The 22,491-nt window shown below is 35.3% G+C and overlaps 31 non-coding genes across 31 annotated transcripts; all 31 read right to left on the bottom strand.

Moving 5' to 3' along the window:
- Window positions 1-285: 285 nt before the first annotated feature.
- Window positions 286-359, bottom strand: TRNAT-UGU (transfer RNA threonine (anticodon UGU)). The gene has a single exon. It is a non-coding gene; the product is annotated as a tRNA-Thr (tRNA).
- An 832-nt stretch (window positions 360-1,191) lies between these two features.
- Window positions 1,192-1,265, bottom strand: TRNAT-UGU (transfer RNA threonine (anticodon UGU)). Its single transcript has one exon. It is a non-coding gene; the product is annotated as a tRNA-Thr (tRNA).
- An 832-nt stretch (window positions 1,266-2,097) lies between these two features.
- On the bottom strand, window positions 2,098-2,171 carry TRNAT-UGU (transfer RNA threonine (anticodon UGU)). Its single transcript has one exon. It is a non-coding gene; the product is annotated as a tRNA-Thr (tRNA).
- A 379-nt stretch (window positions 2,172-2,550) lies between these two features.
- TRNAT-UGU (transfer RNA threonine (anticodon UGU)) lies at window positions 2,551-2,624 on the bottom strand. The gene has a single exon. It is a non-coding gene; the product is annotated as a tRNA-Thr (tRNA).
- A 379-nt stretch (window positions 2,625-3,003) lies between these two features.
- On the bottom strand, window positions 3,004-3,077 carry TRNAT-UGU (transfer RNA threonine (anticodon UGU)). The gene has a single exon. It is a non-coding gene; the product is annotated as a tRNA-Thr (tRNA).
- A 379-nt stretch (window positions 3,078-3,456) lies between these two features.
- TRNAT-UGU (transfer RNA threonine (anticodon UGU)) lies at window positions 3,457-3,530 on the bottom strand. Its single transcript has one exon. It is a non-coding gene; the product is annotated as a tRNA-Thr (tRNA).
- Window positions 3,531-3,909: 379 nt separating this feature from the next.
- TRNAT-UGU (transfer RNA threonine (anticodon UGU)) lies at window positions 3,910-3,983 on the bottom strand. Its single transcript has one exon. It is a non-coding gene; the product is annotated as a tRNA-Thr (tRNA).
- An 832-nt stretch (window positions 3,984-4,815) lies between these two features.
- TRNAT-UGU (transfer RNA threonine (anticodon UGU)) lies at window positions 4,816-4,889 on the bottom strand. Its single transcript has one exon. It is a non-coding gene; the product is annotated as a tRNA-Thr (tRNA).
- An 832-nt stretch (window positions 4,890-5,721) lies between these two features.
- TRNAT-UGU (transfer RNA threonine (anticodon UGU)) lies at window positions 5,722-5,795 on the bottom strand. The gene has a single exon. It is a non-coding gene; the product is annotated as a tRNA-Thr (tRNA).
- Window positions 5,796-6,174: 379 nt separating this feature from the next.
- On the bottom strand, window positions 6,175-6,248 carry TRNAT-UGU (transfer RNA threonine (anticodon UGU)). The gene has a single exon. It is a non-coding gene; the product is annotated as a tRNA-Thr (tRNA).
- Window positions 6,249-6,627: 379 nt separating this feature from the next.
- TRNAT-UGU (transfer RNA threonine (anticodon UGU)) lies at window positions 6,628-6,701 on the bottom strand. Its single transcript has one exon. It is a non-coding gene; the product is annotated as a tRNA-Thr (tRNA).
- A 379-nt stretch (window positions 6,702-7,080) lies between these two features.
- Window positions 7,081-7,154, bottom strand: TRNAT-UGU (transfer RNA threonine (anticodon UGU)). Its single transcript has one exon. It is a non-coding gene; the product is annotated as a tRNA-Thr (tRNA).
- Window positions 7,155-8,438: 1,284 nt separating this feature from the next.
- Window positions 8,439-8,512, bottom strand: TRNAT-UGU (transfer RNA threonine (anticodon UGU)). Its single transcript has one exon. It is a non-coding gene; the product is annotated as a tRNA-Thr (tRNA).
- Window positions 8,513-8,891: 379 nt separating this feature from the next.
- On the bottom strand, window positions 8,892-8,965 carry TRNAT-UGU (transfer RNA threonine (anticodon UGU)). Its single transcript has one exon. It is a non-coding gene; the product is annotated as a tRNA-Thr (tRNA).
- Window positions 8,966-9,797: 832 nt separating this feature from the next.
- Window positions 9,798-9,871, bottom strand: TRNAT-UGU (transfer RNA threonine (anticodon UGU)). The gene has a single exon. It is a non-coding gene; the product is annotated as a tRNA-Thr (tRNA).
- Window positions 9,872-10,250: 379 nt separating this feature from the next.
- On the bottom strand, window positions 10,251-10,324 carry TRNAT-UGU (transfer RNA threonine (anticodon UGU)). Its single transcript has one exon. It is a non-coding gene; the product is annotated as a tRNA-Thr (tRNA).
- Window positions 10,325-10,703: 379 nt separating this feature from the next.
- TRNAT-UGU (transfer RNA threonine (anticodon UGU)) lies at window positions 10,704-10,777 on the bottom strand. Its single transcript has one exon. It is a non-coding gene; the product is annotated as a tRNA-Thr (tRNA).
- A 379-nt stretch (window positions 10,778-11,156) lies between these two features.
- Window positions 11,157-11,230, bottom strand: TRNAT-UGU (transfer RNA threonine (anticodon UGU)). Its single transcript has one exon. It is a non-coding gene; the product is annotated as a tRNA-Thr (tRNA).
- A 379-nt stretch (window positions 11,231-11,609) lies between these two features.
- Window positions 11,610-11,683, bottom strand: TRNAT-UGU (transfer RNA threonine (anticodon UGU)). Its single transcript has one exon. It is a non-coding gene; the product is annotated as a tRNA-Thr (tRNA).
- Window positions 11,684-12,515: 832 nt separating this feature from the next.
- On the bottom strand, window positions 12,516-12,589 carry TRNAT-UGU (transfer RNA threonine (anticodon UGU)). Its single transcript has one exon. It is a non-coding gene; the product is annotated as a tRNA-Thr (tRNA).
- Window positions 12,590-13,874: 1,285 nt separating this feature from the next.
- On the bottom strand, window positions 13,875-13,948 carry TRNAT-UGU (transfer RNA threonine (anticodon UGU)). The gene has a single exon. It is a non-coding gene; the product is annotated as a tRNA-Thr (tRNA).
- Window positions 13,949-14,327: 379 nt separating this feature from the next.
- TRNAT-UGU (transfer RNA threonine (anticodon UGU)) lies at window positions 14,328-14,401 on the bottom strand. The gene has a single exon. It is a non-coding gene; the product is annotated as a tRNA-Thr (tRNA).
- A 379-nt stretch (window positions 14,402-14,780) lies between these two features.
- On the bottom strand, window positions 14,781-14,854 carry TRNAT-UGU (transfer RNA threonine (anticodon UGU)). Its single transcript has one exon. It is a non-coding gene; the product is annotated as a tRNA-Thr (tRNA).
- Window positions 14,855-16,138: 1,284 nt separating this feature from the next.
- TRNAT-UGU (transfer RNA threonine (anticodon UGU)) lies at window positions 16,139-16,212 on the bottom strand. Its single transcript has one exon. It is a non-coding gene; the product is annotated as a tRNA-Thr (tRNA).
- Window positions 16,213-16,591: 379 nt separating this feature from the next.
- TRNAT-UGU (transfer RNA threonine (anticodon UGU)) lies at window positions 16,592-16,665 on the bottom strand. The gene has a single exon. It is a non-coding gene; the product is annotated as a tRNA-Thr (tRNA).
- Window positions 16,666-17,044: 379 nt separating this feature from the next.
- TRNAT-UGU (transfer RNA threonine (anticodon UGU)) lies at window positions 17,045-17,118 on the bottom strand. Its single transcript has one exon. It is a non-coding gene; the product is annotated as a tRNA-Thr (tRNA).
- Window positions 17,119-17,498: 380 nt separating this feature from the next.
- On the bottom strand, window positions 17,499-17,572 carry TRNAI-UAU (transfer RNA isoleucine (anticodon UAU)). Its single transcript has one exon. It is a non-coding gene; the product is annotated as a tRNA-Ile (tRNA).
- Window positions 17,573-17,953: 381 nt separating this feature from the next.
- On the bottom strand, window positions 17,954-18,027 carry TRNAT-UGU (transfer RNA threonine (anticodon UGU)). The gene has a single exon. It is a non-coding gene; the product is annotated as a tRNA-Thr (tRNA).
- Window positions 18,028-20,669: 2,642 nt separating this feature from the next.
- Window positions 20,670-20,743, bottom strand: TRNAT-UGU (transfer RNA threonine (anticodon UGU)). The gene has a single exon. It is a non-coding gene; the product is annotated as a tRNA-Thr (tRNA).
- A 379-nt stretch (window positions 20,744-21,122) lies between these two features.
- TRNAT-UGU (transfer RNA threonine (anticodon UGU)) lies at window positions 21,123-21,196 on the bottom strand. Its single transcript has one exon. It is a non-coding gene; the product is annotated as a tRNA-Thr (tRNA).
- Window positions 21,197-22,029: 833 nt separating this feature from the next.
- Window positions 22,030-22,103, bottom strand: TRNAT-UGU (transfer RNA threonine (anticodon UGU)). Its single transcript has one exon. It is a non-coding gene; the product is annotated as a tRNA-Thr (tRNA).
- Between the last annotated feature and the right edge of the window lie 388 nt (window positions 22,104-22,491).

Here is a 22,491-nt window from a genome sequence, read left to right as displayed (position 1 = left end):
GTAGTATTCCATGCAAAGCATAATCATGGAATAAGATGTCGCTCTCAGTCTTGGCAATTGAGAAACCAAGTAATTTTTGAAGAGCATTATTTAAAAGGACAATGAGAAATTTGTAGAATAGTTAAAAAAATTACTGCTGTAACTTTTTTAAAGCTTCATCCCGTCTTTCTTCCTTTTTAGCACTTAGAGCAGATTCTTAATCCCACTATTGCACTATCGTAGAGATCGATGTTTTACACAATCAAATTCCACATTTTGATGTTTAAAAGCTTTATTTGGAACAGACAGCACTGCTGAGATTTGAACTCAGGATCTCCTGTTTACAAGACAGGCACTTTAACCAACTAAGCCACAGCACCACAAACTGATGAGGAGGACAGGAAAGCCAGTGAGGATTTAATCACTAATTAAAAATTTCAAGTGGTTAACTGAGCAAAACAACATTAAGCTTGAGTATTATTCCATGCAAAGCATAATCATGGAATAAGATGTCGCTCTCAGTCTTGGGACTTGAGAAACCAAGTAATTTTTGAAGAGCATTATTTAAAAGGACAATGAGAAATTTATAGAATAGTTAAAAAAAATACTGCTGTAACTTTTTTACAGCTTCATCCCGTCTTTCTTCCTTTTTAGCACTTAGAGCAGATTCTTAATCCCACTATTGAACTATCGTAGAGATCGATGTTGTACACAATCAAATTCCACATTTTGATGTTTAAAAGCTTTATTTGGAACAGACAGCACTGCTGAGATTTGAACTCAGGATCTCCTGTTTACAAAACAGGCACTTTAACAAACTAAGCCACAGCACCACAAACTGATGAGGAGGACAGGAAAGCCAGTGAGGATTTAATCACTATTTAAAAATTTCAAGTGGTTAACTGAGCAAAACAACATTAAGCTTGAGTAGTATTATATGCAAAGCATAATCATGGAATAAGATGTCGCTCTCAGTCTTGGCAATTGAGAAACCAAGTAATTTTTGAAGAGCATTATTTAAAAGGACAATGAGAAATTTGTAGAATAGTTAAAAAAAAAACTGCTGTAACTTTTTTACAGCTTCATCCCGTCTTTCTTCCTTTTTAGCACTTAGAGCAGATTCTTAATCCCACTATTGCACTATCGTAGAGATCGATGTTTTACACAATCAAATTCCACATTTTGATGTTTAAAAGCTTTATTTGGAACAGACAGCACTGCTGAGATTTGAACTCAGGATCTCCTGTTTACAAGACAGGCACTTTAACCAACTAAGCCACAGCACCACAAACTGATGAGGAGGACAGGAAAGCCAGTGAGGATTTAATCACTAATTAAAAATTTCAAGTGGTTAACTGAGCAAAACAACATTAAGCTTGAGTATTATTCCATGCAAAGCATAATCATGGAATAAGATGTCGCTCTCAGTCTTGGGACTTGAGAAACCAAGTAATTTTTGAAGAGCATTATTTAAAAGGACAATGAGAAATTTATAGAATAGTTAAAAAAAATACTGCTGTAACTTTTTTACAGCTTCATCCCGTCTTTCTTCCTTTTTAGCACTTAGAGCAGATTCTTAATCCCACTATTGAACTATCGTAGAGATCGATGTTGTACACAATCAAATTCCACATTTTGATGTTTAAAAGCTTTATTTGGAACAGACAGCACTGCTGAGATTTGAACTCAGGATCTCCTGTTTACAAAACAGGCACTTTAACAAACTAAGCCACAGCACCACAAACTGATGAGGAGGACAGGAAAGCCAGTGAGGATTTAATCACTATTTAAAAATTTCAAGTGGTTAACTGAGCAAAACAACATTAAGCTTGAGTAGTATTATATGCAAAGCATAATCATGGAATAAGATGTCGCTCTCAGTCTTGGCAATTGAGAAACCAAGTAATTTTTGAAGAGCATTATTTAAAAGGACAATGAGAAATTTGTAGAATAGTTAAAAAAAATACTGCTGTAACTTTTTTACAGCTTCATCCCGTCTTTCTTCCTTTTTAGCACTTAGAGCAGATTCTTAATCCCACTATTGCACTATCGTAGAGATCGATGTTGTACACAATCAAATTCCACATTTTGATGTTTAAAAGCTGTATTTGGAACAGACAGCACTGCTGAGATTTGAACTCAGGATCTCCTGTTTACAAAACAGGCACTTTAACCAACTAAGCCACAGCACCACAAACTGATGAGGAGGACAGGAAAGCCAGTGAGGATTTTATCACTAATTAAAAATTTCAAGTGGTTAACTGAGCAAAACAACATTAAGCTTGAGTATTATTCCATGCAAAGCATAATCATGGAATAAGATGTCGCTCTCAGTCTTGACACTTGAGAAACCAAGTAATTTTTGAAGAGCATTATTTAAAAGGACAATGAGAAATTTATAGAATAGTTAAAAAGATTACTGCTGTAACTTTTTTAAAGCTTCATCCCGTCTTTCTTCCTTTTTAGCACTTAGAGCAGATTCTTAATCCCACTATTGCACTATGGTAGAGAGCGATGTTGCACACAATTGAAGTGCACATTTTGAGGTTTAAAAGCTTTATTTGGAACAGATGGCACTGCTGAGATTTGAACTCAGGATCTCCTGTTTACAAGACAGGCACTTTAACCAACTAAGCCACAGCACCACAAGCTGAAGAAGATGACAGGAAAGCCAGTGAGGATTTAATTACTAATTAAAAGTTTCAAGTGGTTAACTGAGCAAAACAACATTAAGCTTGAGTAGTATTCCATGCAAAGCATAATCATGGAATAAGATGTCGCTCTCAGTCTTGGCAATTGAGAAACCAAGTAATTTTTGAAGAGCATTATTTAAAAGGAAAATGAGAAATTTGTAGAATAGTTAAAAAAAATACTGCTGTAACTTTTTTAAAGCTTCATCCCGTCTTTCTTCCTTTTTAGCACTTAGAGCAGATTCTTAATCCCACTATTGCACTATCTTAGAGATCGATGTTGCACACAATTGAAGTGCACATTTTGAGGTTTAAAAGCTTTATTTGGAACAGATGGCACTGCTGAGATTTGAACTCAGGATCTCCTGTTTACAAGACAGGCGCTTTAACCAACTAAGCCACAGCACCACAAGCTGAAGAAGAGGACAGGAAAGCCAGTGAGGATTTAATTACTAATTAAAAGTTTCAAGTGGTTAACTGAGCAAAACAACATTAAGCTTGAGTAGTATTCCATGCAAAGCATAATCATGGAATAAGATGTCGCTCTCAGTCTTGGCAATTGAGAAACCAAGTAATTTTTGAAGAGCATTATTTAAAAGGAAAATGAGAAATTTGTAGAATAGTTAAAAAAAATACTGCTGTAACTTTTTTAAAGCTTCATCCCGTCTTTCTTCCTTTTTAGCACTTAGAGAAGATTCTTAATCCCACTATTGCACTATCTTAGAGATCGATGTTGCACACAATTGAAGTGCACATTTTGAGGTTTAAAAGCTTTATTTGGAACAGAAGGCACTGCTGAGATTTGAACTCAGGATCTCCTGTTTACAAGACAGGCGCTTTAACCAACTAAGCCACAGCACCACAAGCTGAAGAAGAAGACAGGAAAGACAGTGAGGATTTAATTACTAATTAAAAGTTTCAAGTGGTTAACTGAGCAAAACAACAATAAGCTTGAGTAGTATTCCATGCAAAGCATAATCATGGAATAAGATGTCGCTCTCAGTCTTGGCAATTGAGAAACCAAGTAATTTTTGAAGAGCATTATTTAAAAGGACAATGAGAAATTTGTAGAATAGTTAAAAAAAATACTGCTGTAACTTTTTTACAGCTTCATCCCGTCTTTCTTCCTTTTTAGCATTTTGAGCAGATTCTTAATCCCACTATTGCACTATCGTAGAGATCGATGTTTTACACAATCAAATTCCACATTTTGATGTTTAAAAGCTTTATTTGGAACAGACAGCACTGCTGAGATTTGAACTCAGGATCTCCTGTTTACAAGACAGGCACTTTAACCAACTAAGCCACAGCACCACAAACTGATGAGGAGGACAGGAAAGCCAGTGAGGATTTAATCACTAATTAAAAATTTCAAGTGGTTAACTGAGCAAAACAACATTAAGCTTGAGTATTATTCCATGCAAAGCATAATCATGGAATAAGATGTCGCTCTCAGTCTTGGGACTTGAGAAACCAAGTAATTTTTGAAGAGCATTATTTAAAAGGACAATGAGAAATTTATAGAATAGTTAAAAAAAATACTGCTGTAACTTTTTTACAGCTTCATCCCGTCTTTCTTCCTTTTTAGCACTTAGAGCAGATTCTTAATCCCACTATTGAACTATCGTAGAGATCGATGTTGTACACAATCAAATTCCACATTTTGATGTTTAAAAGCTTTATTTGGAACAGACAGCACTGCTGAGATTTGAACTCAGGATCTCCTGTTTACAAAACAGGCACTTTAACAAACTAAGCCACAGCACCACAAACTGATGAGGAGGACAGGAAAGCCAGTGAGGATTTAATCACTATTTAAAAATTTCAAGTGGTTAACTGAGCAAAACAACATTAAGCTTGAGTAGTATTATATGCAAAGCATAATCATGGAATAAGATGTCGCTCTCAGTCTTGGCAATTGAGAAACCAAGTAATTTTTGAAGAGCATTATTTAAAAGGACAATGAGAAATTTGTAGAATAGTTAAAAAAAATACTGCTGTAACTTTTTTACAGCTTCATCCCGTCTTTCTTCCTTTTTAGCACTTAGAGCAGATTCTTAATCCCACTATTGCACTATCGTAGAGATCGATGTTTTACACAATCAAATTCCACATTTTGATGTTTAAAAGCTTTATTTGGAACAGACAGCACTGCTGAGATTTGAACTCAGGATCTCCTGTTTACAAGACAGGCACTTTAACCAACTAAGCCACAGCACCACAAACTGATGAGGAGGACAGGAAAGCCAGTGAGGATTTAATCACTAATTAAAAATTTCAAGTGGTTAACTGAGCAAAACAACATTAAGCTTGAGTATTATTCCATGCAAAGCATAATCATGGAATAAGATGTCGCTCTCAGTCTTGGGACTTGAGAAACCAAGTAATTTTTGAAGAGCATTATTTAAAAGGACAATGAGAAATTTATAGAATAGTTAAAAAAAATACTGCTGTAACTTTTTTACAGCTTCATCCCGTCTTTCTTCCTTTTTAGCACTTAGAGCAGATTCTTAATCCCACTATTGAACTATCGTAGAGATCGATGTTGTACACAATCAAATTCCACATTTTGATGTTTAAAAGCTTTATTTGGAACAGACAGCACTGCTGAGATTTGAACTCAGGATCTCCTGTTTACAAAACAGGCACTTTAACAAACTAAGCCACAGCACCACAAACTGATGAGGAGGACAGGAAAGCCAGTGAGGATTTAATCACTATTTAAAAATTTCAAGTGGTTAACTGAGCAAAACAACATTAAGCTTGAGTAGTATTATATGCAAAGCATAATCATGGAATAAGATGTCGCTCTCAGTCTTGGCAATTGAGAAACCAAGTAATTTTTGAAGAGCATTATTTAAAAGGACAATGAGAAATTTGTAGAATAGTTAAAAAAAATACTGCTGTAACTTTTTTACAGCTTCATCCCGTCTTTCTTCCTTTTTAGCACTTAGAGCAGATTCTTAATCCCACTATTGCACTATCGTAGAGATCGATGTTGTACACAATCAAATTCCACATTTTGATGTTTAAAAGCTGTATTTGGAACAGACAGCACTGCTGAGATTTGAACTCAGGATCTCCTGTTTACAAAACAGGCACTTTAACCAACTAAGCCACAGCACCACAAACTGATGAGGAGGACAGGAAAGCCAGTGAGGATTTTATCACTAATTAAAAATTTCAAGTGGTTAACTGAGCAAAACAACATTAAGCTTGAGTATTATTCCATGCAAAGCATAATCATGGAATAAGTTGTCGCTCTCAGTCTTGACACTTGAGAAACCAAGTAATTTTTGAAGAGCATTATTTAAAAGGACAATGAGAAATTTATAGAATAGTTAAAAAAATTACTGCTGTAACTTTTTTAAAGCTTCATCCCGTCTTTCTTCCTTTTTAGCACTTAGAGCAGATTCTTAATCCCACTATTGCACTATGGTAGAGATCGATGTTGCACACAATTGAAGTGCACATTTTGAGGTTTAAAAGCTTTATTTGGAACAGATGGCACTGCTGAGATTTGAACTCAGGATCTCCTGTTTACAAGACAGGCACTTTAACCAACTAAGCCACAGCACCACAAGCTGAAGAAGATGACAGGAAAGCCAGTGAGGATTTAATTACTAATTAAAAGTTTCAAGTGGTTAACTGAGCAAAACAACATTAAGCTTGAGTAGTATTCCATGCAAAGCATAATCATGGAATAAGATGTCGCTCTCAGTCTTGGCAATTGAGAAACCAAGTAATTTTTGAAGAGCATTATTTAAAAGGAAAATGAGAAATTTGTAGAATAGTTAAAAAAAATACTGCTGTAACTTTTTTAAAGCTTCATCCCGTCTTTCTTCCTTTTTAGCACTTAGAGCAGATTCTTAATCCCACTATTGCACTATCTTAGAGATCGATGTTGCACACAATTGAAGTGCACATTTTGAGGTTTAAAAGCTTTATTTGGAACAGATGGCACTGCTGAGATTTGAACTCAGGATCTCCTGTTTACAAGACAGGCGCTTTAACCAACTAAGCCACAGCACCACAAGCTGAAGAAGAGGACAGGAAAGCCAGTGAGGATTTAATTACTAATTAAAAGTTTCAAGTGGTTAACTGAGCAAAACAACATTAAGCTTGAGTAGTATTCCATGCAAAGCATAATCATGGAATAAGATGTCGCTCTCAGTCTTGGCAATTGAGAAACCAAGTAATTTTTGAAGAGCATTATTTAAAAGGAAAATGAGAAATTTGTAGAATAGTTAAAAAAAATACTGCTGTAACTTTTTTAAAGCTTCATCCCGTCTTTCTTCCTTTTTAGCACTTAGAGAAGATTCTTAATCCCACTATTGCACTATCTTAGAGATCGATGTTGCACACAATTGAAGTGCACATTTTGAGGTTTAAAAGCTTTATTTGGAACAGAAGGCACTGCTGAGATTTGAACTCAGGATCTCCTGTTTACAAGACAGGCGCTTTAACCAACTAAGCCACAGCACCACAAGCTGAAGAAGAAGACAGGAAAGACAGTGAGGATTTAATTACTAATTAAAAGTTTCAAGTGGTTAACTGAGCAAAACAACAATAAGCTTGAGTAGTATTCCATGCAAAGCATAATCATGGAATAAGATGTCGCTCTCAGTCTTGGCAATTGAGAAACCAAGTAATTTTTGAAGAGCATTATTTAAAAGGACAATGAGAAATTTGTAGAATAGTTAAAAAAAATACTGCTGTAACTTTTTTACAGCTTCATCCCGTCTTTCTTCCTTTTTAGCATTTTGAGCAGATTCTTAATCCCACTATTGCACTATCATAGAGATCGATGTTGTACACAATCAAATTCCACATTTTGATGTTTAAAAGCTTTATTTGGAACAGACAGCACTGCTGAGATTTGAACTCAGGATCTCCTGTTTACAAAACAGGCACTTTAACCAACTAAACCACAGCACCACAAACTGATGAGGAGGACAGGAAAGCCAGTGAGGATTTTATCACTAATTAAAAATTTCAAGTGGTTAACTGAGCAAAACAACATTAAGCTTGAGTAGTATTCCATGCAAAGCATAATCATGGAATAAGATATCGCTCTCAGTCTTGGCACTTGAGAAACCAAGTAATTTTTGAAGAGCATTATTTAAAAGGACAATGACAAATTTGTAGAATAATTAAGAAAACACTACTGTAACTTTTTTAAAGCTTCATCGCATCTTTCTTCCTTTTTAGCACTTAGAGCAGATTCTTAATCCCACTATTGCACTATCGTAGAGATCGATGTTGTACACAATCAAATTCCAAATTTTGATGTTTAAAAGCTTTATTTGGAACAGACAGCACTGCTGAGATTTGAAATCAGGATCTCCTGTTTACAAGACATGAACTTTAACCAACTAAGCCACAGCACCACAAACTGATGAGGAGGACAGGAAAGCCAGTGAGGATTTAATCACTAATTAAAAATTTCAAGTGGTTAACTGAGCAAAACAACATTAAGCTTGAGTATTATTCCATGCAAAGCATAATCATGGAATAAGATGTCGCTCTCAGTCTTGGGACTTGAGAAACCAAGTAATTTTTGAAGAGCATTATTTAAAAGGACAATGAGAAATTTATAGATTAGTTAAAAAAATTACTGCTGTAACTTTTTTAAAGCTTCATCCCGTCTTTCTTCCTTTTTAGCACTTAGAGCAGATTCTTAATCCCACTATTGCACTATGGTAGAGATCGATGTTGCACACAATTGAAGTGCACATTTTGAGGTTTAAAAGCTTTATTTGGAACAGATGGCACTGCTGAGATTTGAACTCAGGATCTCCTGTTTACAAGACAGGCACTTTAACCAACTAAGCCACAGCACCACAAGCTGAAGAAGAGGACAGGAAAGCCAGTGAGGATTTAATTACTAATTAAAAGTTTCAAGTGGTTAACTGAGCAAAACAACATTAAGCTTGAGTAGTATTCCATGCAAAGCATAATCATGGAATAAGATGTCGCTCTCAGTCTTGGCAATTGAGAAACCAAGTAATTTTTGAAGAGCATTATTTAAAAGGACAATGAGAAATTTGTAGAATAGTTAAAAAAATTACTGCTGTAACTTTTTTAAAGCTTCATCCCGTCTTTCTTCCTTTTTAGCACTTAGAGCAGATTCTTAATCCCACTATTGCACTATCGTAGAGATCGATGTTTTACACAATCAAATTCCACATTTTGATGTTTAAAAGCTTTATTTGGAACAGACAGCACTGCTGAGATTTGAACTCAGGATCTCCTGTTTACAAGACAGGCACTTTAACCAACTAAGCCACAGCACCACAAACTGATGAGGAGGACAGGAAAGCCAGTGAGGATTTAATCACTAATTAAAAATTTCAAGTGGTTAACTGAGCAAAACAACATTAAGCTTGAGTATTATTCCATGCAAAGCATAATCATGGAATAAGATGTCGCTCTCAGTCTTGGGACTTGAGAAACCAAGTAATTTTTGAAGAGCATTATTTAAAAGGACAATGAGAAATTTATAGAATAGTTAAAAAAAATACTGCTGTAACTTTTTTACAGCTTCATCCCGTCTTTCTTCCTTTTTAGCACTTAGAGCAGATTCTTAATCCCACTATTGAACTATCGTAGAGATCGATGTTGTACACAATCAAATTCCACATTTTGATGTTTAAAAGCTTTATTTGGAACAGACAGCACTGCTGAGATTTGAACTCAGGATCTCCTGTTTACAAAACAGGCACTTTAACAAACTAAGCCACAGCACCACAAACTGATGAGGAGGACAGGAAAGCCAGTGAGGATTTAATCACTATTTAAAAATTTCAAGTGGTTAACTGAGCAAAACAACATTAAGCTTGAGTAGTATTATATGCAAAGCATAATCATGGAATAAGATGTCGCTCTCAGTCTTGGCAATTGAGAAACCAAGTAATTTTTGAAGAGCATTATTTAAAAGGACAATGAGAAATTTGTAGAATAGTTAAAAAAAATACTGCTGTAACTTTTTTACAGCTTCATCCCGTCTTTCTTCCTTTTTAGCACTTAGAGCAGATTCTTAATCCCACTATTGCACTATCGTAGAGATCGATGTTGTACACAATCAAATTCCACATTTTGATGTTTAAAAGCTGTATTTGGAACAGACAGCACTGCTGAGATTTGAACTCAGGATCTCCTGTTTACAAAACAGGCACTTTAACCAACTAAGCCACAGCACCACAAACTGATGAGGAGGACAGGAAAGCCAGTGAGGATTTTATCACTAATTAAAAATTTCAAGTGGTTAACTGAGCAAAACAACATTAAGCTTGAGTATTATTCCATGCAAAGCATAATCATGGAATAAGATGTCGCTCTCAGTCTTGACACTTGAGAAACCAAGTAATTTTTGAAGAGCATTATTTAAAAGGACAATGAGAAATTTATAGAATAGTTAAAAAGATTACTGCTGTAACTTTTTTAAAGCTTCATCCCGTCTTTCTTCCTTTTTAGCACTTAGAGCAGATTCTTAATCCCACTATTGCACTATGGTAGAGAGCGATGTTGCACACAATTGAAGTGCACATTTTGAGGTTTAAAAGCTTTATTTGGAACAGATGGCACTGCTGAGATTTGAACTCAAGATCTCCTGTTTACAAGACAGGCACTTTAACCAACTAAGCCACAGCACCACAAGCTGAAGAAGATGACAGGAAAGCCAGTGAGGATTTAATTACTAATTAAAAGTTTCAAGTGGTTAACTGAGCAAAACAACATTAAGCTTGAGTAGTATTCCATGCAAAGCATAATCATGGAATAAGATGTCGCTCTCAGTCTTGGCAATTGAGAAACCAAGTAATTTTTGAAGAGCATTATTTAAAAGGAAAATGAGAAATTTGTAGAATAGTTAAAAAAAATACTGCTGTAACTTTTTTAAAGCTTCATCCCGTCTTTCTTCCTTTTTAGCACTTAGAGCAGATTCTTAATCCCACTATTGCACTATCTTAGAGATCGATGTTGCACACAATTGAAGTGCACATTTTGAGGTTTAAAAGCTTTATTTGGAACAGATGGCACTGCTGAGATTTGAACTCAGGATCTCCTGTTTACAAGACAGGCGCTTTAACCAACTAAGCCACAGCACCACAAGCTGAAGAAGAGGACAGGAAAGCCAGTGAGGATTTAATTACTAATTAAAAGTTTCAAGTGGTTAACTGAGCAAAACAACATTAAGCTTGAGTAGTATTCCATGCAAAGCATAATCATGGAATAAGATGTCGCTCTCAGTCTTGGCAATTGAGAAACCAAGTAATTTTTGAAGAGCATTATTTAAAAGGAAAATGAGAAATTTGTAGAATAGTTAAAAAAAATACTGCTGTAACTTTTTTAAAGCTTCATCCCGTCTTTCTTCCTTTTTAGCACTTAGAGAAGATTCTTAATCCCACTATTGCACTATCTTAGAGATCGATGTTGCACACAATTGAAGTGCACATTTTGAGGTTTAAAAGCTTTATTTGGAACAGAAGGCACTGCTGAGATTTGAACTCAGGATCTCCTGTTTACAAGACAGGCGCTTTAACCAACTAAGCCACAGCACCACAAGCTGAAGAAGAAGACAGGAAAGACAGTGAGGATTTAATTACTAATTAAAAGTTTCAAGTGGTTAACTGAGCAAAACAACAATAAGCTTGAGTAGTATTCCATGCAAAGCATAATCATGGAATAAGATGTCGCTCTCAGTCTTGGCAATTGAGAAACCAAGTAATTTTTGAAGAGCATTATTTAAAAGGACAATGAGAAATTTGTAGAATAGTTAAAAAAAATACTGCTGTAACTTTTTTACAGCTTCATCCCGTCTTTCTTCCTTTTTAGCATTTTGAGCAGATTCTTAATCCCACTATTGCACTATCGTAGAGATCGATGTTTTACACAATCAAATTCCACATTTTGATGTTTAAAAGCTTTATTTGGAACAGACAGCACTGCTGAGATTTGAACTCAGGATCTCCTGTTTACAAGACAGGCACTTTAACCAACTAAGCCACAGCACCACAAACTGATGAGGAGGACAGGAAAGCCAGTGAGGATTTAATCACTAATTAAAAATTTCAAGTGGTTAACTGAGCAAAACAACATTAAGCTTGAGTATTATTCCATGCAAAGCATAATCATGGAATAAGATGTCGCTCTCAGTCTTGGGACTTGAGAAACCAAGTAATTTTTGAAGAGCATTATTTAAAAGGACAATGAGAAATTTATAGAATAGTTAAAAAAAATACTGCTGTAACTTTTTTACAGCTTCATCCCGTCTTTCTTCCTTTTTAGCACTTAGAGCAGATTCTTAATCCCACTATTGAACTATCGTAGAGATCGATGTTGTACACAATCAAATTCCACATTTTGATGTTTAAAAGCTTTATTTGGAACAGACAGCACTGCTGAGATTTGAACTCAGGATCTCCTGTTTACAAAACAGGCACTTTAACAAACTAAGCCACAGCACCACAAACTGATGAGGAGGACAGGAAAGCCAGTGAGGATTTAATCACTATTTAAAAATTTCAAGTGGTTAACTGAGCAAAACAACATTAAGCTTGAGTAGTATTATATGCAAAGCATAATCATGGAATAAGATGTCGCTCTCAGTCTTGGCAATTGAGAAACCAAGTAATTTTTGAAGAGCATTATTTAAAAGGACAATGAGAAATTTGTAGAATAGTTAAAAAAAATACTGCTGTAACTTTTTTACAGCTTCATCCCGTCTTTCTTCCTTTTTAGCACTTAGAGCAGATTCTTAATCCCACTATTGCACTATCGTAGAGATCGATGTTTTACACAATCAAATTCCACATTTTGATGTTTAAAAGCTTTATTTGGAACAGACAGCACTGCTGAGATTTGAACTCAGGATCTCCTGTTTACAAGACAGGCACTTTAACCAACTAAGCCACAGCACCACAAACTGATGAGGAGGACAGGAAAGCCAGTGAGGATTTAATCACTAATTAAAAATTTCAAGTGGTTAACTGAGCAAAACAACATTAAGCTTGAGTATTATTCCATGCAAAGCATAATCATGGAATAAGATGTCGCTCTCAGTCTTGGGACTTGAGAAACCAAGTAATTTTTGAAGAGCATTATTTAAAAGGACAATGAGAAATTTATAGAATAGTTAAAAAAAATACTGCTGTAACTTTTTTACAGCTTCATCCCGTCTTTCTTCCTTTTTAGCACTTAGAGCAGATTCTTAATCCCACTATTGAACTATCGTAGAGATCGATGTTGTACACAATCAAATTCCACATTTTGATGTTTAAAAGCTTTATTTGGAACAGACAGCACTGCTGAGATTTGAACTCAGGATCTCCTGTTTACAAAACAGGCACTTTAACAAACTAAGCCACAGCACCACAAACTGATGAGGAGGACAGGAAAGCCAGTGAGGATTTAATCACTATTTAAAAATTTCAAGTGGTTAACTGAGCAAAACAACATTAAGCTTGAGTAGTATTATATGCAAAGCATAATCATGGAATAAGATGTCGCTCTCAGTCTTGGCAATTGAGAAACCAAGTAATTTTTGAAGAGCATTATTTAAAAGGACAATGAGAAATTTGTAGAATAGTTAAAAAAAATACTGCTGTAACTTTTTTACAGCTTCATCCCGTCTTTCTTCCTTTTTAGCACTTAGAGCAGATTCTTAATCCCACTATTGCACTATCGTAGAGATCGATGTTGTACACAATCAAATTCCACATTTTGATGTTTAAAAGCTGTATTTGGAACAGACAGCACTGCTGAGATTTGAACTCAGGATCTCCTGTTTACAAACCAGGCACTTTAACCAACTAAGCCACAGCACCACAAACTGATGAGGAGGACAGGAAAGCCAGTGAGGATTTTATCACTAATTAAAAATTTCAAGTGGTTAACTGAGCAAAACAACATTAAGCTTGAGTATTATTCCATGCAAAGCATAATCATGGAATAAGTTGTCGCTCTCAGTCTTGACACTTGAGAAACCAAGTAATTTTTGAAGAGCATTATTTAAAAGGACAATGAGAAATTTATAGAATAGTTAAAAAAATTACTGCTGTAACTTTTTTAAAGCTTCATCCCGTCTTTCTTCCTTTTTAGCACTTAGAGCAGATTCTTAATCCCACTATTGCACTATGGTAGAGATCGATGTTGCACACAATTGAAGTGCACATTTTGAGGTTTAAAAGCATTATTTGGAACAGATGGCACTGCTGAGATTTGAACTCAGGATCTCCTGTTTACAAGACAGGCACTTTAACCAACTAAGCCACAGCACCACAAGCTGAAGAAGATGACAGGAAAGCCAGTGAGGATTTAATTACTAATTAAAAGTTTCAAGTGGTTAACTGAGCAAAACAACATTAAGCTTGAGTAGTATTCCATGCAAAGCATAATCATGGAATAAGATGTCGCTCTCAGTCTTGGCAATTGAGAAACCAAGTAATTTTTGAAGAGCATTATTTAAAAGGAAAATGAGAAATTTGTAGAATAGTTAAAAAAAATACTGCTGTAACTTTTTTAAAGCTTCATCCCGTCTTTCTTCCTTTTTAGCACTTACAGCAGATTCTTAATCCCACTATTGCACTATCTTAGAGATCGATGTTGCACACAATTGAAGTGCACATTTTGAGGTTTAAAAGCTTTATTTGGAACAGATGGCACTGCTGAGATTTGAACTCAGGATCTCCTGTTTACAAGACAGGCGCTTTAACCAACTAAGCCACAGCACCACAAGCTGAAGAAGAGGACAGGAAAGCCAGTGAGGATTTAATTACTAATTAAAAGTTTCAAGTGGTTAACTGAGCAAAACAACATTAAGCTTGAGTAGTATTCCATGCAAAGCATAATCATGGAATAAGATGTCGCTCTCAGTCTTGGCAATTGAGAAACCAAGTAATTTTTGAAGAGCATTATTTAAAAGGAAAATGAGAAATTTGTAGAATAGTTAAAAAAAATACTGCTGTAACTTTTTTAAAGCTTCATCCCGTCTTTCTTCCTTTTTAGCACTTAGAGAAGATTCTTAATCCCACTATTGCACTATCTTAGAGATCGATGTTGCACACAATTGAAGTGCACATTTTGAGGTTTAAAAGCTTTATTTGGAACAGAAGGCACTGCTGAGATTTGAACTCAGGATCTCCTGTTTACAAGACAGGCGCTTTAACCAACTAAGCCACAGCACCACAAGCTGAAGAAGAAGACAGGAAAGACAGTGAGGATTTAATTACTAATTAAAAGTTTCAAGTGGTTAACTGAGCAAAACAACAATAAGCTTGAGTAGTATTCCATGCAAAGCATAATCATGGAATAAGATGTCGCTCTCAGTCTTGGCAATTGAGAAACCAAGTAATTTTTGAAGAGCATTATTTAAAAGGACAATGAGAAATTTGTAGAATAGTTAAAAAAAATACTGCTGTAACTTTTTTACAGCTTCATCCCGTCTTTCTTCCTTTTTAGCATTTTGAGCAGATTCTTAATCCCACTATTGCACTATCATAGAGATCGATGTTGTACACAATCAAATTCCACATTTTGATGTTTAAAAGCTTTATTTGGAACAGACAGCACTGCTGAGATTTGAACTCAGGATCTCCTGTTTACAAAACAGGCACTTTAACCAACTAAACCACAGCACCACAAACTGATGAGGAGGACAGGAAAGCCAGTGAGGATTTTATCACTAATTAAAAATTTCAAGTGGTTAACTGAGCAAAACAACATTAAGCTTGAGTAGTATTCCATGCAAAGCATAATCATGGAATAAGATATCGCTCTCAGTCTTGGCACTTGAGAAACCAAGTAATTTTTGAAGAGCATTATTTAAAAGGACAATGACAAATTTGTAGAATAATTAAGAAAACACTACTGTAACTTTTTTAAAGCTTCATCGCATCTTTCTTCCTTTTTAGCACTTAGAGCAGATTCTTAATCCCACTATTGCACTATCGTAGAGATCGATGTTGTACACAATCAAATTCCAAATTTTGATGTTTAAAAGCTTTATTTGGAACAGACAGCACTGCTGAGATTTGAAATCAGGATCTCCTGTTTACAAGACATGAACTTTAACCAACTAAGCCACAGCACCACAAACTGATGAGGAGGACAGGAAAGCCAGTGAGGATTTAATCACTAATTAAAAATTTCAAGTGGTTAACTGAGCAAAACAACATTAAGCTTGAGTATTATTCCATGCAAAGCATAATCATGGAATAAGATGTCGCTCTCAGTCTTGGGACTTGAGAAACCAAGTAATTTTTGAAGAGCATTATTTAAAAGGACAATGAGAAATTTATAGATTAGTTAAAAAAATTACTGCTGTAACTTTTTTAAAGCTTCATCCCGTCTTTCTTCCTTTTTAGCACTTAGAGCAGATTCTTAATCCCACTATTGCACTATGGTAGAGATCGATGTTGCACACAATTGAAGTGCACATTTTGAGGTTTAAAAGCTTTATTTGGAACAGATGGCACTGCTGAGATTTGAACTCAGGATCTCCTGTTTACAAGACAGGCACTTTAACCAACTAAGCCACAGCACCACAAGCTGAAGAAGAGGACAGGAAAGCCAGTGAGGATTTAATTACTAATTAAAAGTTTCAAGTGGTTAACTGAGCAAAACAACATTAAGCTTGAGTAGTATTCCATGCAAAGCATAATCATGGAATAAGATGTCGCTCTCAGTCTTGGCAATTGAGAAACCAAGTAATTTTTGAAGAGCATTATTTAAAAGGACAATGAGAAATTTGTAGAATAGTTAAAAAAATTACTGCTGTAACTTTTTTAAAGCTTCATCCCGTCTTTCTTCCTTTTTAGCACTTAGAGCAGATTCTTAATCCCACTATTGCACTATCGTAGAGATCGATGTTTTACACAATCAAATTCCACATTTTGATGTTTAAAAGCTTTATTTGGAACAGACAGCACTGCTGAGATTTGAACTCAGGATCTCCTGTTTACAAGACAAGCACTTTAACCAACTAAGCCACAGCACCACAAACTGATGAGGAGGACTGGAAAGCCAGTGAGGATTTAATCACTAATTAAAAATTTCAAGTGGTTAACTGAGCAAAACAACATTAAGCTTGAGTATTATTCCATGCAAAGCATAATCATGGAATAAGATGTCGCTCTCAGTCTTGGGACTTGAGAAACCAAGTAATTTTTGAAGAGCATTATTTAAAAGGACAATGAGAAATTTATAGAATAGTTAAAAAAAATACTGCTGTAACTTTTTTACAGCTTCATCCCGTCTTTCTTCCTTTTTAGCACTTAGAGCAGATTCTTAATCCCACTATTGAACTATCGTAGAGATCGATGTTGTACACAATCAAATTCCACATTTTGAGGTTTAAAAGCTTTATTTGGAACAGATGGCACTGCTGAGATTTGAACTCAGGATCTCCTGTTTACAAAACAGGCGCTTTAACCAACTAAGCCACAGCACCACAAGAAGGAGAGGAAGACAGGAAAGCCAGTGAGGATTTAATCACTAATTAAAAATTTCAAGTGGTTAACTGAGCAAAACAACATTAAGCTTGAGTAGTATTCCATGCAAAGCATAATCATGGAATAAGATGTCGCTCTCAATCTTGGCACTTGAGAAACCAAGTAATTTTTGAAGAGCATTATTTAAAAGGACAATGAGAAATTTGTAGAATAGTTAAAAAAAAATACTGCTGTAACTTTTTTAAAGCTTCATCCCGTCTTTCTTCCTTTTTAGCACTTAGAGCAGATTCTTATTCCCACTATTGCACTATCGTGGAGATCGATGTTGTACACAATCAAATTCCACATTTTGATGTTTAAAAACTTTATTTCGGAGAGACAGCACTGCTGAGATTTGAACTGAGGATCTCCTGTTTATAAGACAGGCACTTTAACCAACTAAGCCACAGCACCACAAACTGATGAGGAGGACAGGAAAGCCAGTGAGGATTTAATTACTAATTAAAAGTTTCAAGTGGTTAACTGAGCAAAACAACATTACGCTTGAGTAGTATTCCATGCAAAGCATAATCATGGAGTAAGATGTCGCTCTCAGTCTTGGCACTTGAGAAACCAAGTAATTTTTGAAAGGCATTATTAAAAAGGACAATGACAAATTTGTAGAATAGTAAAAAATAAAACACTGCTATAACTTTTTCAAAGCTTCATTCCGTCTTCCTTCCATTTTAGCACTTAGAGCAGATTCTTAATCCCACTATTGCACTATCGTAGAGATCAATGTTGTACACAATCAAATTCCACATTTTGATTTTTAAAAGGTTTATTTGGAACAGACAGCACTGCTGAGATTTGAACTCAGGATCTCCTGTTTACAAGACAGGCACTTTAACCAACTAAGCCACAGCACCACAAACTGATGAGGAGGACAGGAAATCCAGTGAGGATTTAATCACTAATTAAAAATTTCAAGTGGTTAACTGAGCAAAACAACATTAAGCTTGAGTTTTATTCCATGCAAAACATAATCATGGAATAAGATGTCAATCTCAGTCTTGGAACTTGAGAAACCAAGTAATTTTTGAATAGCATTATTTAAAAGGACAATGAGAAATTTGTAGAATAGTTAAAAAAAATACTGCTGTAACTTTTTTAAAGCTTCATCCCGTCTTTCTTCCTTTTTAGCACTTAGAGCAGATTCTTAATCCTACTATTGCACTATCATAGAGATCGCTGTTGTACACAATTAGAGGCCACATTTTGATATTTTAAAGCTTTATCAGGAACAGACAGCACAGCTGAGATTTGAACTCAGGATCTCCTGTTTACAAAACGGGCGCTTAAACCAACTAAGACACAGCACCACAAGAAGGTGAGGAAGACAGGAAAGCCAGTGAGGATTTAATCACTAATTAAAAATTTCAAGTGGTTATCTGAGCAAAACAACATTAAGCTTGAGTAGTATTCCATGCAAAGCATAATCATGGAATAAGATTTCGCTCTCAGTCTTGGCAATTGAGAAACCAAGTAATTTTTGAAGAGCATTATTTAAAAGGACAATGAGAAATTTGTAGAATAGTTAAAAAAATACTGCTGTAACTTTTTTAAAGCTTCATCCCGTCTTTCTTCCTTTTTAGCAGTTAGAGCAGATTCTTAATCCCATTATTGAACTATCGTTGAGATAGATGTTGTACACAATCAAATTCCATATTTTGATGTTTAAAAGCTTTATTTGGAACAGACAGCACTGCTGAGATTTGAACTCAGGGTCTCCTGTTTACAAGACAGGCACTTTAACCAACAAAGCCACAGCACCACAAACTGATGAGGAGGACAGGAAAGCCAGTGAGGATTTAATCACTAATTTAAAATTTCAAGTGGTTAACTGAGCAAAACAACATTAAGCTTGAGTATTATTCCATGCAAAGCATAATCATGGAATACGATGTCGCTCTCAGTCTTGGCACTTGAGAAACCGAGTAATTTTTGAAGAGCATTATTTAAAAGGACAATGAGAAATTTGTAGAATAGTTAAAAAAATTACTGCTGTAACTTTTTTAAAGCTTCAACCCGTCTTTCTTCCTTTTTAGCACTTAGAGCAGATTCTTAATCCCACTATTGCACTATCGTAGAGATCGATGTTGCACACAATTGAAGTGCACATTTTGAGGTTTAAAAGCTTTATTTGGAACAGATGGCACTGCTGTGATTTGAGCTCAGGATCTCCTGTTTACAAGACAGGCGCTTTAACCAACTAAGCCACAGCACCACAAGCTGAAGAGGAGGACAGGAAAGCCAGTGAGGATTTAATTACTAATTAAAAGTTTCAAGTGGTTAACTGAGCAAAACAACATTAAGCTTGAGTAGTATTCCATGCAAAGCATAATCATGGAATAAGATGTCGCTCTCAGTCTTGGCAATTGAGAAACCAAGTAATTTTTGAAGAGCATTATTTAAAAGGACAATGAGAAATTTGTAGAATAGTTAAAAAAAATACTGCTGTAACTTTTTTAAAGCTTCATCCTGTCTTTGTTCCTTTTTAGCACTTAGAGCAGATTCTTAATCCCACTATTGCACTATCGTAGAGATCGCTGTTGTACACAATCAAATTCCACATTTTGATGTTTAAAAGCTTTATTTGGAACAGACAGCACGGCTGAGAATTGACCTCAGGATCTCCTGTTTACAAAACAGGCACTTTAACCAACTAAGCCACAGCACCACAAACTGATGAGGAGGACAGGAAAGCCAGTGAGGATTTTATCACTAAATAAAAATTTCAAGTGGTTAACTGAGCAAAACAACATTAAGCTTGAGTAGTATTCCATGCAAAGCATAATCATGGAATAAGATGTCGCTCTCAGTCTTGGCACTTGAGAAACCAAGTAATTTTTGAAGAGCATTCTTTAAAAGGACAATGACAAATTTGTAGAATAATTAAGAAAACACTACTGTAACTTTTTTAAAGCTTCATCCCGTCTTTCTTCCTTTTTAGCACTTAGAGCAGATTCTTAATCCCACTATTGCACTATCGTAGAGATCGATGTTGTACACAATCAAATTCCACATTTTGATGTTTAAAAGCTTTATTTGGAACAGACAGCACTGCTGAGATTTGAACTCAGGTTCTCCTGTTTACAAGACAGCCACTTTAACCAACTAAGCCACAGCACCACAAACTGATGAGGAGAACAGGAAAGCCAGTGAGGATTTAATCACTAATTAAAAATTTCAAGTGGTTAACAGATCAAAACAATATTAAGCTTGAGTATTATTCCATGCAAAGCATAATCATGGAATAAGATGTCGCTCTCAGTCTTGGCACTTGAGAAACCAAGTAATTTTTGAAGAGTATTATTTAAAAGGACAATGAGAAATTTGTAGAATAGTTATATAAAATACTGCTGTAACTTTTTTAAAGCTTCAACCCGTCTTTCTTCCTTTTTAGCACTTAGAGCAGATTCTAAATCCCACTATCGCACTATCGTAGAGATCGATGTTGTACACAATCAAATTCCACATTTTGATGTTTTAAAGCTTTATTTGGAACAGACAGCACTGCTGAGATTTGAACTCAGGATCTCCTGTTTACAAGACAGGCACTTTAACCAACTAAGCCACAGCACCACAAGCTGAAGAAGAGGACAGAAAAGACATTGAGGATTTAATTACTAATTAAAAGTTTCAAGTGGTTAACTGAGCAAAACAACATTAAGCTTGAGTAGTATTCCATGCAAAGCATAATCATGGAATAAGATGTCGCTCTCAGTCTTGGCACTTGAGAAACCAAGTAATTTTTGAAGAGAATTATTTAAAAGGACAATGAGAAATTTGTAGAATAGTTAAAAAAAATACTGCTGTAACTTTTTTAAAGCTTCATCCCGTCTTTCTTCCTTTTTAGCACTTAGAGCAGATTCTTAGTCCCACTATTGCACTATCGTAGAGATCGATGTTGCACACAATTGAAGTGCACATTTTGAGGTTTTAAAGTTTTATTTGGAACAGATGACACTGTTGAGATTTGAACTCAGGATCTCCTGTTTACAAGACAGGCGCTTTAACCAACTAAGCCACAGCACCACAAGCTGAAGAGGAGGACAGGAAAGCCAGTGAGGATTTAATAACTAATTAAAAGTTTCAAGTGGTTAACTGAGCAAAACAACATTAAGCTTGAGTAGTATTCCATGCAAAGCATAATCATGGAGTAAGATGTCGCTCTCAGTCTTGGCACTTGAGAAACCAAGTAATTTTTGAAAAGCATTATTAAAAAGGACAATGACAAATTTATAGAATAGTAAAAAATAAAACACTGCTGTAACTTTTTCAAAGCTTCATTCCGTCTTCCTTCCATTTTAGCACTTAGAGCAGATTCTTAATCCCACTATTGCACTATCGTAGAGATCGATGTTGTACACAATCAAATTCCACATTTTGATTTTTAAAAGGTTTATTTGGAACAGACAGCACTGCTGAGATCTGAACTCAGGATCTCCTGTTTACAAGACAGGCACTTTAACCAACTAAGCCACAGCACCACAAACTGATGAGGAGGTCAGGAAAGTCAGTGAGGATTTAATCACTAATTAAAAATTTCAAGTGGTTAACTGAGCAAAACAACATTAAGCTTGAGTTTTACTCCATGCAAAACATAATCATGGAATAAGATGTCAATCTCAGTTTTGGAACTTGAGAAACCAAGTAATTTTTGAACAGCATTATTTAAAAGGACAATGAGAAATTTGTAGAATAGTTAAAAAAAATACTGCTGTAACTTTTTTAAAGCTTCATCCCGTCTTTCTTCCTTTTTAGCACTTAGAGCAGATTCTTAATCCCACTATTGCACTATCGTAGAGATCGATGTTGTACACAATCAAATTCCACATTTGATGTTTAAAAACTTTATTTGGAACAGGTAGCACAGCTGAGATTTGAACTCAGGATCTCCTGTTTACAAGACGGGCGCTTTAACCAACTAAGCCACAGCACCACAAGAAGGTGAGGAAGTCAGGAAAGCCAGTGAGGATTTAATCACTAATTAAAAATTTCAAGTGGTTAACTGAGCAAAACAACATTAAGCTTGAGTAGTATTCCATGCAAAGCATAATCATGGAATAAGATTTCGCTCTCAGTCTTGGCAATTGAGAAACCAAGTAATTTTTGAAGAGCATTATTTAAAAGGACAATGACAAATTTGTAGAATAGTTAAAAAAATACTGCTGTAACTTTTTTAAAGCATCATCCCGTCTTTCTTCCTTTTTAGCAGTTAGAGCAGATTCTTAATCCCACTATTGAACTATCGTTGAGATAGATGTTATACACAATCAAATTCCACATTTTGATGTTTAAAAGCTTTATTTGGAACAGACAGCACTGCT

This window comes from Phyllobates terribilis, unplaced genomic scaffold, assembly GCF_046119375.1.
Source record: "Phyllobates terribilis strain yellow unplaced genomic scaffold, ASM4611937v1 Scaffold_9__5_contigs__length_417890890, whole genome shotgun sequence".
Lineage (NCBI taxonomy): Eukaryota > Metazoa > Chordata > Amphibia > Anura > Dendrobatidae > Phyllobates > Phyllobates terribilis.
The sequence above is the reverse complement of the archived record's forward strand: the minus strand, read 5'-3'. Positions and strand labels throughout refer to the sequence as shown.